General features: G+C 36.7%; 1 non-coding gene across 1 annotated transcript; it reads left to right on the forward strand.

Moving 5' to 3' along the window:
* The first annotated feature begins 1043 nt into the window (after positions 1-1043).
* On the forward strand, positions 1044-1105 carry LOC142646561 (U7 small nuclear RNA). Its single transcript, XR_012847491.1, has one exon. It is a non-coding gene; the product is annotated as a U7 small nuclear RNA (small nuclear RNA).
* The last annotated feature ends 9795 nt before the right edge of the window (positions 1106-10900 follow it).

Raw genomic sequence — 10900 nt, forward strand, 5'->3', positions numbered from 1 at the left:
GAGTTGAGGTCGGATGAACGGCTCATTTTATATTGTGTTTATAGCTCTTTTACTATTTGTTTAAAAATTTTTGGCAAATGCTGAAGAGTTCCAAATGTTTGTTTAAAAGATATAATTAATGATATAAAATTTTTGATCATTATTGGGATTGTGTTCTTTCTTGTGTTAGCCAAGTTTTATTTCTGTAAGTATTTCTCCCATTTTATTTCCTAATTGAATTTTTAAGTCAAAAGCAGGAATATAATGGGAAAGTGATGAAGTCTGTACATTATACTTTTTCTGTGTTTAGGGTCTTCTCATGGATTTGGCTTAAAAATACAGGGCAAATGTGCAACGTGGGAAAGTCTCCTCTGATGTTACTGATTGTCGTATTATGTAAACGCCCCACACTTCTACCGAGCTGAACTTGGATTGTATAGATCCCTTCAAAATGGTGGAAAAACTGCCGCTTTACTAACGAAGTAAAACCACTTATTGTAAATGGTGGACATAGTCATGTACAGAAGAACGTTCTAATTCCGTTATTTAACAAACAGTTGCGGATTTCCAGCCTTTGTTGAAAATGAAAACCCAAAATCATTCTGCTACTGGAGCTGCAGTTTCAGAGCTCAGTGGGCATTCCCTATGAAGTTGCTCCCTCTATTATTATCATCATCATCATCATCATCCTTATTCTCAACCTCTTCCTCCTCCTCTTTTCTCTCTCCTCCTATCTCCCCTCCTCCTCCTCCTTTTTCGATTAGGGAGTAAACCCCGCCCCCTTTTTCTGCTTTTCTACAGACTGTAGGTGGGTTAGCCCCGCCCCTTCCTGTTTATGTAAATTTATATATCTCTGTTCTGTCTTCCTGACGTGTTATAACTTCTCTATCATTTTATATAAAGGGGATTTGCTGATTATTTATACGTGTCTGATCTGTGATCTGGAGGAAATTTGTAGTTTGTGATGATTTTTCTTTTCAGATAATAAATCTTTTTTCTCTGTGGTCTCCGTGATATTGATGATGATTGGGGGAGTTGAGGTCGGATGAACGGCTCCTTGTGTATTGTGTTTATTGCTCTTTTACTATTTGTTTAACAGCTTTTTGGCTAATGCTGAAGAGCTCCAAATGTTTGTTTAAAAGATATAATTAATGATATAACATTTTTGATCATTTTTGGGATTGTGTTCTTTCTTGTGTTAGCCAAGTTTTATTTCTGTAAGTATTTCTCACATTTTATTTCCTAATTGAATTTTTAAGTCGAAAGCAGGAATATAATGGGAAAGTGATGAAGTCTGTACATTATACTTTTTCTGTGTTTAGGGTCTTCTCATGGATTTGGCTTAAAAATACAGGGCAAATGTGCAACGTGGGAAAGTCTCCTCTGATGTTACTGATTGTCGTATTATGTAAACGCCCCACACTTCTACCGAGCTGAACTTGGATTGTATAGATCCCTTCAAAATGGTGGAAAAACTGCCGCTTTACTAATGAAGTAAAACCACTTATTGTAAATGGTGGACATAGTCATGTACAGAAGGACGTTCTAATTCCGTTATTTAACAAACAGTTGCGGATTTCCAGCCTTTGTTGAAAATGAAAACCCAAAATCATTCTGCTTCTGGAGCTGCAGGTTCAGAGCTCAGTGGGCATTCCCTATGAAGTTGCTCCCTCTATTATTATTATCATCATCATCCTTATTCTCCTCCTCTTTCTCCTCCTCTTTTCTCTCTCCTCCTATTTCCCCTCCTCCTCCTTTTTCGATTTGGGAGTAAACTCCGCCCCTTTTTTCTGCTTTTCTACAGACAGTACGTGGGTTAGCCCCGCCCCTTCCTGTTTATGTAAATTTATATATCTCTGTTTTGTCTTCCTGATGTGTTATAACTTCTCTATCATTTTATATAAAGGGGATTTGCTGATTATTTCTACGTGTCTGATCTGTGATCTGGAGGAAATTTGTAGTTTGTGATGATTTTTCTTTTCAGATAATAAATCTGTTTTCTCTGTGATCTTCGTGGTATTGATGATGATCGGGGGAGTTAAGGTCGAATGAACGGCTCCTTGTGTATTGTGTTTATAGCTCTTTTACTATTTGTTTAACAGCTTTTTGCAAATGCTGAAGAGTTCCAAATGTTTGTTTAAAATATATAATTAATGATATAAAATTTGTGATCATTATTGGGATTGTGTTCTTTCTTGTGTTAGCCAAGTTTTATTTCCGTAAGTATTTCTCACTTTTTATTTCCTAATTGTATTTTTAAGTCAAAAGCAGGAATATAATGGGAAAGTGATGAAGTCTGTACATTATACTTTTTCTGTGTTCATGGATTTGGCTTAAAAATACAGGGCAAATGTGCAACGTGGTAAAGTCTCCTCTGATGTTACTGATTGTCGTATTATGTAAACGCCCCACACTTCTACCGAGCTGAACTTGGATTGTATAGATCCCTTCAAAATGGTGGAAAAACTGCCGCTTTACTAACAAAGTAAAACCACTTATTGTAAATGGTGGACATAGTCATGTAAAGAAGAACGTTCTAATTCCGTTATTTAACAAACAGTTGTGGATTTCCAGCCTTTGTTGAAAATGAAAACCCAAAATCATTCTGCTTCTGGAGCTGCAGGTTCAGAGCTCAGTGGGCATTCCCTATGAAGTTGCTCCCTCTATTATTACCATCATCATCCTTATTCTCCTCCTCTTTCTCCTCCTCTTTTCTCTCTCCTCCTATTTCCCCTCCTCCTCCTTTTTCGATTTGGGAGTAAACTCCGCCCCTTTTTTCTGCTTTTCTACAGACAGTAGGTGGGTTAGCCCCGCCCCTTCCTGTTTATGTAAATTTATATATCTCTGTTCTGTCTTCCTGATGTGTCATAACTTCTCTATCATTTTATATAAAGGGGATTTGCTGATTATTTCTACATGTCTGATCTGTGATCTGGAGGAAATTTGTAGTTTGTGATGATTTTTCTTTTCAGATAATAAATCTTTTTTCTCTGTGGTCTCCGTGCTATTGATGATGATCGGGGGAGTTGAGGTCGGATGAACGGCTCCTTTTGTATTGTGTTTATAGCTCTTTTACTATTTGTTTAACAGCTTTTTGGCAAATGCTGAAGAGTTCCAAATGTTTGTTTAAAAGATATAATTAATTATATAAAATTTTTGATCATTATTGGGATTGTGTTCTTTCTTGTGTTAGCCAAGTTTTATTTCCGTAAGAATTTCTCACATTTTATTTCCTAATTGAATTTTTAAGTCAAAAGCAGGAATATAATGGGAAAGTGATGAAGTCTGTACATTATACTTTTTCTGTGTTTAGGGTCTTCTCATGGATTTGGCTTAAAAATACAGGGCAAATGTGCAACGTGGGAAAGTCTCCTCTGATGTTACTGATTGTCGTATTATGTAAACGCCCCACACTTCTACCGAGCTGAACTTGGATTGTATAGATCCCTTCAAAATGGTGGAAAAACTGCCGCTTTACTAACAAAGTAAAACCACTTATTGTAAATGGTGGACATAGTCATGTACAGAAGAACGTTCTAATTCCGTTATTTAACAAACAGTTGCTGATTTCCAGCCTTTGTTGAAAATGAAAACCCAAAATCATTCTGCTTCTGGAGCTGCAGGTTCAGAGCTGAGTGGGCATTCCCTATGAAGTTGCTCCCTCTATTATTATTATCATCATCATCATCATCCTTATTCTCCTCCTCTTCCTCCTCCTCTTTTCTCTCGCCTCCTATTTCCCCTCCTCCTTTTTCAATTTGGGAGTAAACTCCGCCCCCTTTTTCTGCTTCTTTACAGATAGTAGGTGGGTTAGCCCCACCCCTTCCTGTTTATGTAAATGTATATATCTCTGTTCTGTCTTCCTGACGTGTTATAACTTCTCTATCATTTTATATAAAGGGGATTTGCTGATTATTTCTACGTGTCTGATCTGTGATCTGGAGGAAATTTGTAGTTTGTGATGATTTTTCTTTTCACATAATAAATCTTTTTTCTCTGTGATCTCCGTGATATTGATGATGATCGGGGGAGTTGAGGTCCGATGAACGGCTCCTTGTGTATTGTGTTTATAGCTGTTTTACTGTTTGTTTAACAACTTTTTGGCAAATGCTGAAGAGTTCCAAATGTTTGTTTAAAAGATGTTATTAATGATATAAAATTTTTGATCATTAATGGGATTGTGTTCTTTCTTGTGTTAGTCAAGTTTAATTTCTGTAAGAATTTCTCACATTTTATTTCCTAATTATATTTTTAAGTCAAAAGCAGGAATATAATGGGAAAGTGATGAAGTCTGTACATTATACTTTTTCTGTGTTTAGGGTCTTCTCATGGATTTGGCTTAAAAATTCTGGGCAAATGTGCAACGTGGGAAAGTCTCCTCTGATGTTACTGATTGTCGTATTATATAAACGCCTTACACTTCTACCGAGCTGAACTTGAATTATATAAATCCCTTCAAAATGGTGGAAAAACTGCCGCTTTACTAACGAAGTAAAACCACTTATTGTAAATGGTGGACATAGTCATGTACAGAAGAACGTTCTAATTCCGTTATTTAACAAACAGTTGCGGATTTCCAGCCTTTGTTAAAAATGAAAACCCAAAATCATTCTGCTTCTGGAGCTGCAGGTTCAGAGCTCAGTGGGCATTCCCTATGAAGTTGCTCCCTCTATTATTATTATCATCATCATCATCATCCTTATTCTCCTCCTCTTCCTCCTCCTCTTTTCTCTCGACTCCTATTTCCCCTCCTCCTCCTTTTTCAATTTGGGAGTAAACTCTGCCCCCTTTTTCTGCTTTTCTACAGATAATAGGTGGGTTAGCCCCGCCCTTTCCTGTTTATGTAAATTTATATATCTCTGTTCTGTCTTCCTGATGTGTTATAACTTCTTTATCATTTTATATAAAGGGGATTTGCTGATTATTTCTACGTGTCTGATCTGTGATCTGGAGGAAATTTGTAGTTTGTGATGATTTTTCTTTTCAGATAATAAATCTTTTTTCTCTGTGATCTCCGTGATATTGATGATGATCGGGGGAGTTGAGGTCGGATGAACGGGTCCTTGTTTATTGTGTTTATAGCTCTTTTACTATTTGTTTAACAGCTTTTTGGCAAATGCTGAAGAGTTCCAAATGTTTGTTTAAAAGATATAATTAATGATATAAAATTTTTGATCATTAATGGGATTGTGTTCTTTCTTGTGTAAGCCAAGTTTTATTTCTGTAAGAATTTCTCACATTTTATTTCCTAATTGAATTTTTAAGTCAAAAGCAGGAATATAATGGGAAAGTGATGAAGTCTGTACATTATACTTTTTCTGTGTTCATGGATTTGGCTTAAAAATACAGGGCAAATGTGCAACGTGGTAAAGTCTCCTCTGATGTTACTGATTGTCGTATTATGTAAACGCCCCACACTTCTACCGAGCTGAACTTGGATTGTATAGATCCCTTCAAAATCGTGGAAAAACTGCCGCTTTACTAACGAAGTAAAACCACTTATTGTAAATGGTGGACATAGTCATGTAAAGAAGAACGTTCTAATTCCGTTATTTAACAAACAGTTGCGAATTTCCAGCCTTTGTTGAAAATGAAAACCCAAAATCATTCTGCTTCTGGAGCTGCAGGTTCAGAGCTCAGTGTCCATTCCCTATGAAGTTGCTCCCTCTATTATTATTATTATTATTATCATCATCATCATCATCATCATCCTTATTCTCCTCCTCTTTCTTCTCCTCTTTTCTCTCTCCTCCTATTTTCCCTCCTCCTCCTTTTTCGATTTGGGAGTAAACTCCGCCCCTTTTTTCTGCTTTTCTACAGACAGTACGTGGGTTAGCCCCGCCCCTTCCTGTTTATGTAAATTTATATATCTCTGTTCTGTCTTCCTGATGTGTTATAACTTCTCTATCATTTTATATAAAGGGGATTTGCTGATTATTTCTACGTGTCTGATCTGTGATCTGGAGGAAATTTGTAGTTTGTGATGATTTTTCTTTTCAGATAATAAATCTGTTTTCTCTGTGATATCCGTGGTATTGATGATGATCGGGGGAGTTAAGGTCGGATGAACGGCTCCTTGTGTATTGTGTTTATAGCTCTTTTACTATTTGTTTAACAGCCTTTTGCAAATACTGAAGAGTTCCAAATGTTTGTTTAAAAGATATAATTAATTATATAACATTTTTGATCATTATTGGGATTGTGTTCTTTCTTGTGTTAGCCAAGTTTTATTTCTGTAAGTATTTCTCCCATTTTATTTCCTAATTGAATTTTTAAGTCAAAAGCAGGAATATAATGGGAAAGTGATGAAGTCTGTACATTATACTTTTTCTGTGTTTAGGGTCTTCTCATGGATTTGGCTTAAAAATACAGGGCAAATGTGCAACGTGGGAAAGTCTCCTCTGATGTTACTGATTGTCGTATTATGTAAACGCCCCACACTTCTACCAAGCTGAACTTGGATTGTATAGATCCCTTCAAAATGGTGGAAAAACTGCCGCTTTACTAACTAAGTAAAACCACTTATTGTAAATGGTGGACATAGTCATGTACAGAAGAACGTTCTAATTCCGTTATTTAACAAACAGTTGCGGATTTCCAGCCTTTGTTGAAAATGAAAACCCAAAATCATTCTGCTTCTGGAGCTGCAGGTTCAGAGCTCAGTGGGCATTCCCTATGAAGTTGCTCCCTCTATTATTATTATCATCATCATCCTTGTTCTCCTCCTCTTTCTCCTCCTCTTTTCTCTCTCCTCCTATTTCCCCTCCTCCTCCTTTTTCTATTTTGGAGTAAATTCCGCCCCTTTTTTCTGCTTTTCTACAGACAGTAGGTGGGTTAGCCCCGCCCCTTCCTGTTTATGTAAATTTATATATCTCTGTTCTGTCTTCCTGATGTGTTATAACTTCTCTATCATTTTATATAAAGGGGATTTGCTGATTATTTCTACGTGTCTGATCTGTGATCTGGAGGAAATTTGTAGTTTGTGATGATTTTTCTTTTTAGATAATAAATCTGTTTTCTCTGTGATCTCCGTGATATTGATGATGATCGGGGGAGTTGAGGTCAGATGAACGGCTCCTTGTGGATTGTGTTTATAGCTCTTTTACTATTTGTTTAACAGCTTTTTGGCAAATGCTGAAGAGTTCCAAATGTTTGTTTAAAATATATAATTAATGATCTAAAATTTTTGATCATTATTGGGATTGTGTTCTTTCTTATGTTAGCCAAGTTTTATTTCCGTAAGAATTTCTCACATTTTATTTCCTAATTGAATTTTTAAGTCAAAAGCAGGAATATAATGGGAAAGTGATGAAGTCTGTACATTATACTTTTTCTGTGTTTAGGGTCTTCTCATGGATTTGGCTTAAAAATACAGGGCAAATGTGCAACGTGGGAAAGTCTCCTCTGATGTTACTGATTGTCGTATTATGTAAACGCCCCACACTTCTACCGAGCTGAACTTGGATTGTATAGATCCCTTCAAAATGGTGGAAAAACTGCCGCTTTACTAATGAAGTAAAACCACTTATTGTAAATGGTGGACATAGTCATGTACAGAAGAACGTTCTAATTCCGTTATTTAACAAACAGTTGCGGATTTCCAGCCTTTGTTGAAAATGAAAACCCAAAATCATTCTGCTTCTGGAGCTGCAGGTTCAGATCTCAGTGGGCATTCCCTATGAAGTTGCTCCCTCTATTATTATTATCATCATCATCCTTATTCTCCTCCTCTTCCTCCTCCTCTTTTCTCTCTCCTCCTATCTCCCCTCCTCCTCCTTTTTCGATTTGGGAGTAAACCCCGCCCCCTTTTTCTGCTTTTCTACAGACTGTAGGTGGGTTAGCCCCGCCCCTTCCTGTTTATGTAAATTTATATATCTCTGTTCTGTCTTCCTGACGTGTTATAACTTCTCTATCATTTTATATAAAGGGGATTTGCTGATTATTTCTACATGTCTGATCTGTGATCTGAAGGAAATTTGTAGTTTGTGATGATTTTTCTTTTCAGATAATAAATCTTTTTTCTCTGTGGTCTACGTGCTATTGATGATGATCGGGGGAGTTGAGGTCGGATGAACGGCTCCTTTTATATTGTGTTTATAGCTCTTTTACTATTTGTTTAACAGCTTTTTGGCAAATGCTGAAGAGTTCCAAATGTTTGTTTAAAAGATATAATTAATGATATAAAATTGTTGATCATTAATGGGATTGTGTTCTTTCTTGTGTTAGCCAAGTTTTATTTCCGGAAGAATTTCTCACATTTTATTTCCTAATTGAATTTTTAAGTCAAAAGCAGGAATATAATGGGAAAGTGATGAAGTCTATACATTATACTTTTTCTGTGTGCATGGATTTAGCTTAAAAATACAGGGCAAATGTGCAACGTGGTAAAGTCTCCTCTGATGTTACTGATTGTCGTATTATGTAAACGCCCCACACTTCTACCGAGCTGAACTTGGATTGTATAGATCCCTTCAAAATGGTGGAAAAACTGCCGCTTTACTAATGAAGTAAAACCACTTATTGTAAATGGTGGACATAGTCATGTACAGAAGAACGTTCTAATTCCGTTATTTAACAAACAGTTGCGGATTTCCAGCCTTTGTTGAAAATGAAAACCCAAAATCATTCTGCTTCTGGAGCTGCAGGTTCAGATCTCAGTGGGCATTCCCTATGAAGTTGCTCCCTCTATTATTATTATCATCATCATCCTTATTCTCCTCCTCTTCCTCCTCCTCTTTTCTCTCTCCTCCTATCTCCCCTCCTCCTCCTTTTTCGATTTGGGAGTAAACCCCGCCCCCTTTTTCTGCTTTTCTACAGACTGTAGGTGGGTTAGCCCCGCCCCTTCCTGTTTATGTAAATTTATATATCTCTGTTCTGTCTTCCTGACGTGTTATAACTTCTCTATCATTTTATATAAAGGGGATTTGCTGATTATTTCTACATGTCTGATCTGTGATCTGAAGGAAATTTGTAGTTTGTGATGATTTTTCTTTTCAGATAATAAATCTTTTTTCTCTGTGGTCTCCGTGCTATTGATGATGATCGGGGGAGTTGAGGTCGGATGAACGGCACTTTTTATATTGTGTTTATAGCTCTTTTACTATTTGTTTAACAGCTTTTTGGCAAATGCTGAAGAGTTCCAAATGTTTGTTTAAAAGATATAATTAATGATATAAAATTGTTGATCATTAATGGGATTGTGTTCTTTCTTGTGTTAGCCAAGTTTTATTTCCAGAAGAATTTCTCACATTTTATTTCCTAATTGAATTTTTAAGTCAAAAGCAGGAATATAATGGGAAAGTGAAGAAGTCTATACATTATACTTTTTCTGTGTGCATGGATTTAGCTTAAAAATACAGGGCAAATGTGCAACGTGGTAAAGTCTCCTCTGATGTTACTGATTGTCGTATTATGTAAACGCCCCACACTTCTACCGAGCTGAACTTGGATTGTATAGATCCCTTCAAAATGGTGGAAAAATTGCCGCTTTACTAACGAAGTAAAACCACTTATTGTAAATGGTGGACATAGTCATGTACAGAAGAACGTTCTAATTCCGTTATTTAACAAACAGTTGCGGATTTCCAGCCTTTGTTGAAAATGAAAACCCAAAATCATTCTGCTTCTGGAGCTGCAGGTTCAGAGCTCAGTGGGCATTCCCTATGAAGTTGCTCCCTCTATTATTATCATCATCCTTATTCTCCTCCTCTTTCTCCTCCTCTTTTCTCTCTCCTCCTATTTTCTCTCTCCTCCTATTTCCCCTCCTCCTCCTTTTTCGATTTGGGAGTAAACTCCGCCACTTTTTTCTGCTTTTCTACAGACAGTAGTTGGGTTAGCCCTGCCCCTTCCTGTTTATGTAAATTTATATATCTCTGTTCTGTCTTCCTGACGTGTTATAACTTCTCTATCATTTTATATAAAGGGGATTTGCTGATTATTTATACGTGTCTGATCTGTGATCTGGAGGAAATTTGTAGTTTGTGATGATTTTTCTTTTCAGATAATAAATCTTTTTTCTCTGTGGTCTCTGTGATATTGATGATGATTGGGGGAGTTGAGGTCGGATGAACGGCTCCTTGTGTATTGTGTTTATAGCTCTTTTACTATTTGTTTAACAGCTTTTTGGCTAATGCTGAAGCGCTCCAAATGTTTGTTTAAAAGATATAATTAATGATATAACATTTTTGATCATTTTTGGGATTGTGTTCTTTCTTGTGTTAGCCAAGTTTTATTTCTGTAAGTATTTCTCACATTTTATTTCCTAATTGAATTTTTAAGTCGAAAGCAGGAATATAATGGGAAAGTGATGAAGTCTGTACATTATACTTTTTCTGTGTTTAGGGTCTTCTCATGGATTTGGCTTAAAAATACAGGGCAAATGTGCAACGTGGGAAAGTCTGCTCTGATGTTACTGATTGTCGTATTATGTAAACGCCCCACACTTCTACCGAGCTGAACTTGGATTGTATAGATCCCTTCAAAATGGTGGAAAAACTGCCGCTTTACTAATGAAGTAAAACCACTTATTGTAAATGGTGGACATAGTCATGTACAGAAGAACGTTCTAATTCCGTTATTTAACAAACGGTTGCGGATTTCCAGCCTTTGTTGAAAATGAAAACCCAAAATCATTCTGCTTCTGGAGCTGCAGGTTCAGATCTCAGTGGGCATTCCCTATGAAGTTGCTCCCTCTATTATTATTATCATCATCATCCTTATTCTCCTCCTCTTCCTCCTCCTCTTCTCTCTCTCCTCCTATCTCCCCTCCTCCTCCTTTTTCGATTTGGGAGTAAACCCCGCCCCCTTTTTCTGCTTTTCTACAGACTGTAGGTGGGTTAGCCCCGCCCCTTCCTGTTTATGTAAATTTATATATCTCTGTTCTGTCTTCCTGACGTGTTATAACTTCTCTATCATTTTATAT

Source organism: Rhinoderma darwinii, chromosome 4 (assembly GCF_050947455.1).
Source record: "Rhinoderma darwinii isolate aRhiDar2 chromosome 4, aRhiDar2.hap1, whole genome shotgun sequence".
Taxonomy (NCBI): domain Eukaryota; kingdom Metazoa; phylum Chordata; class Amphibia; order Anura; family Rhinodermatidae; genus Rhinoderma; species Rhinoderma darwinii.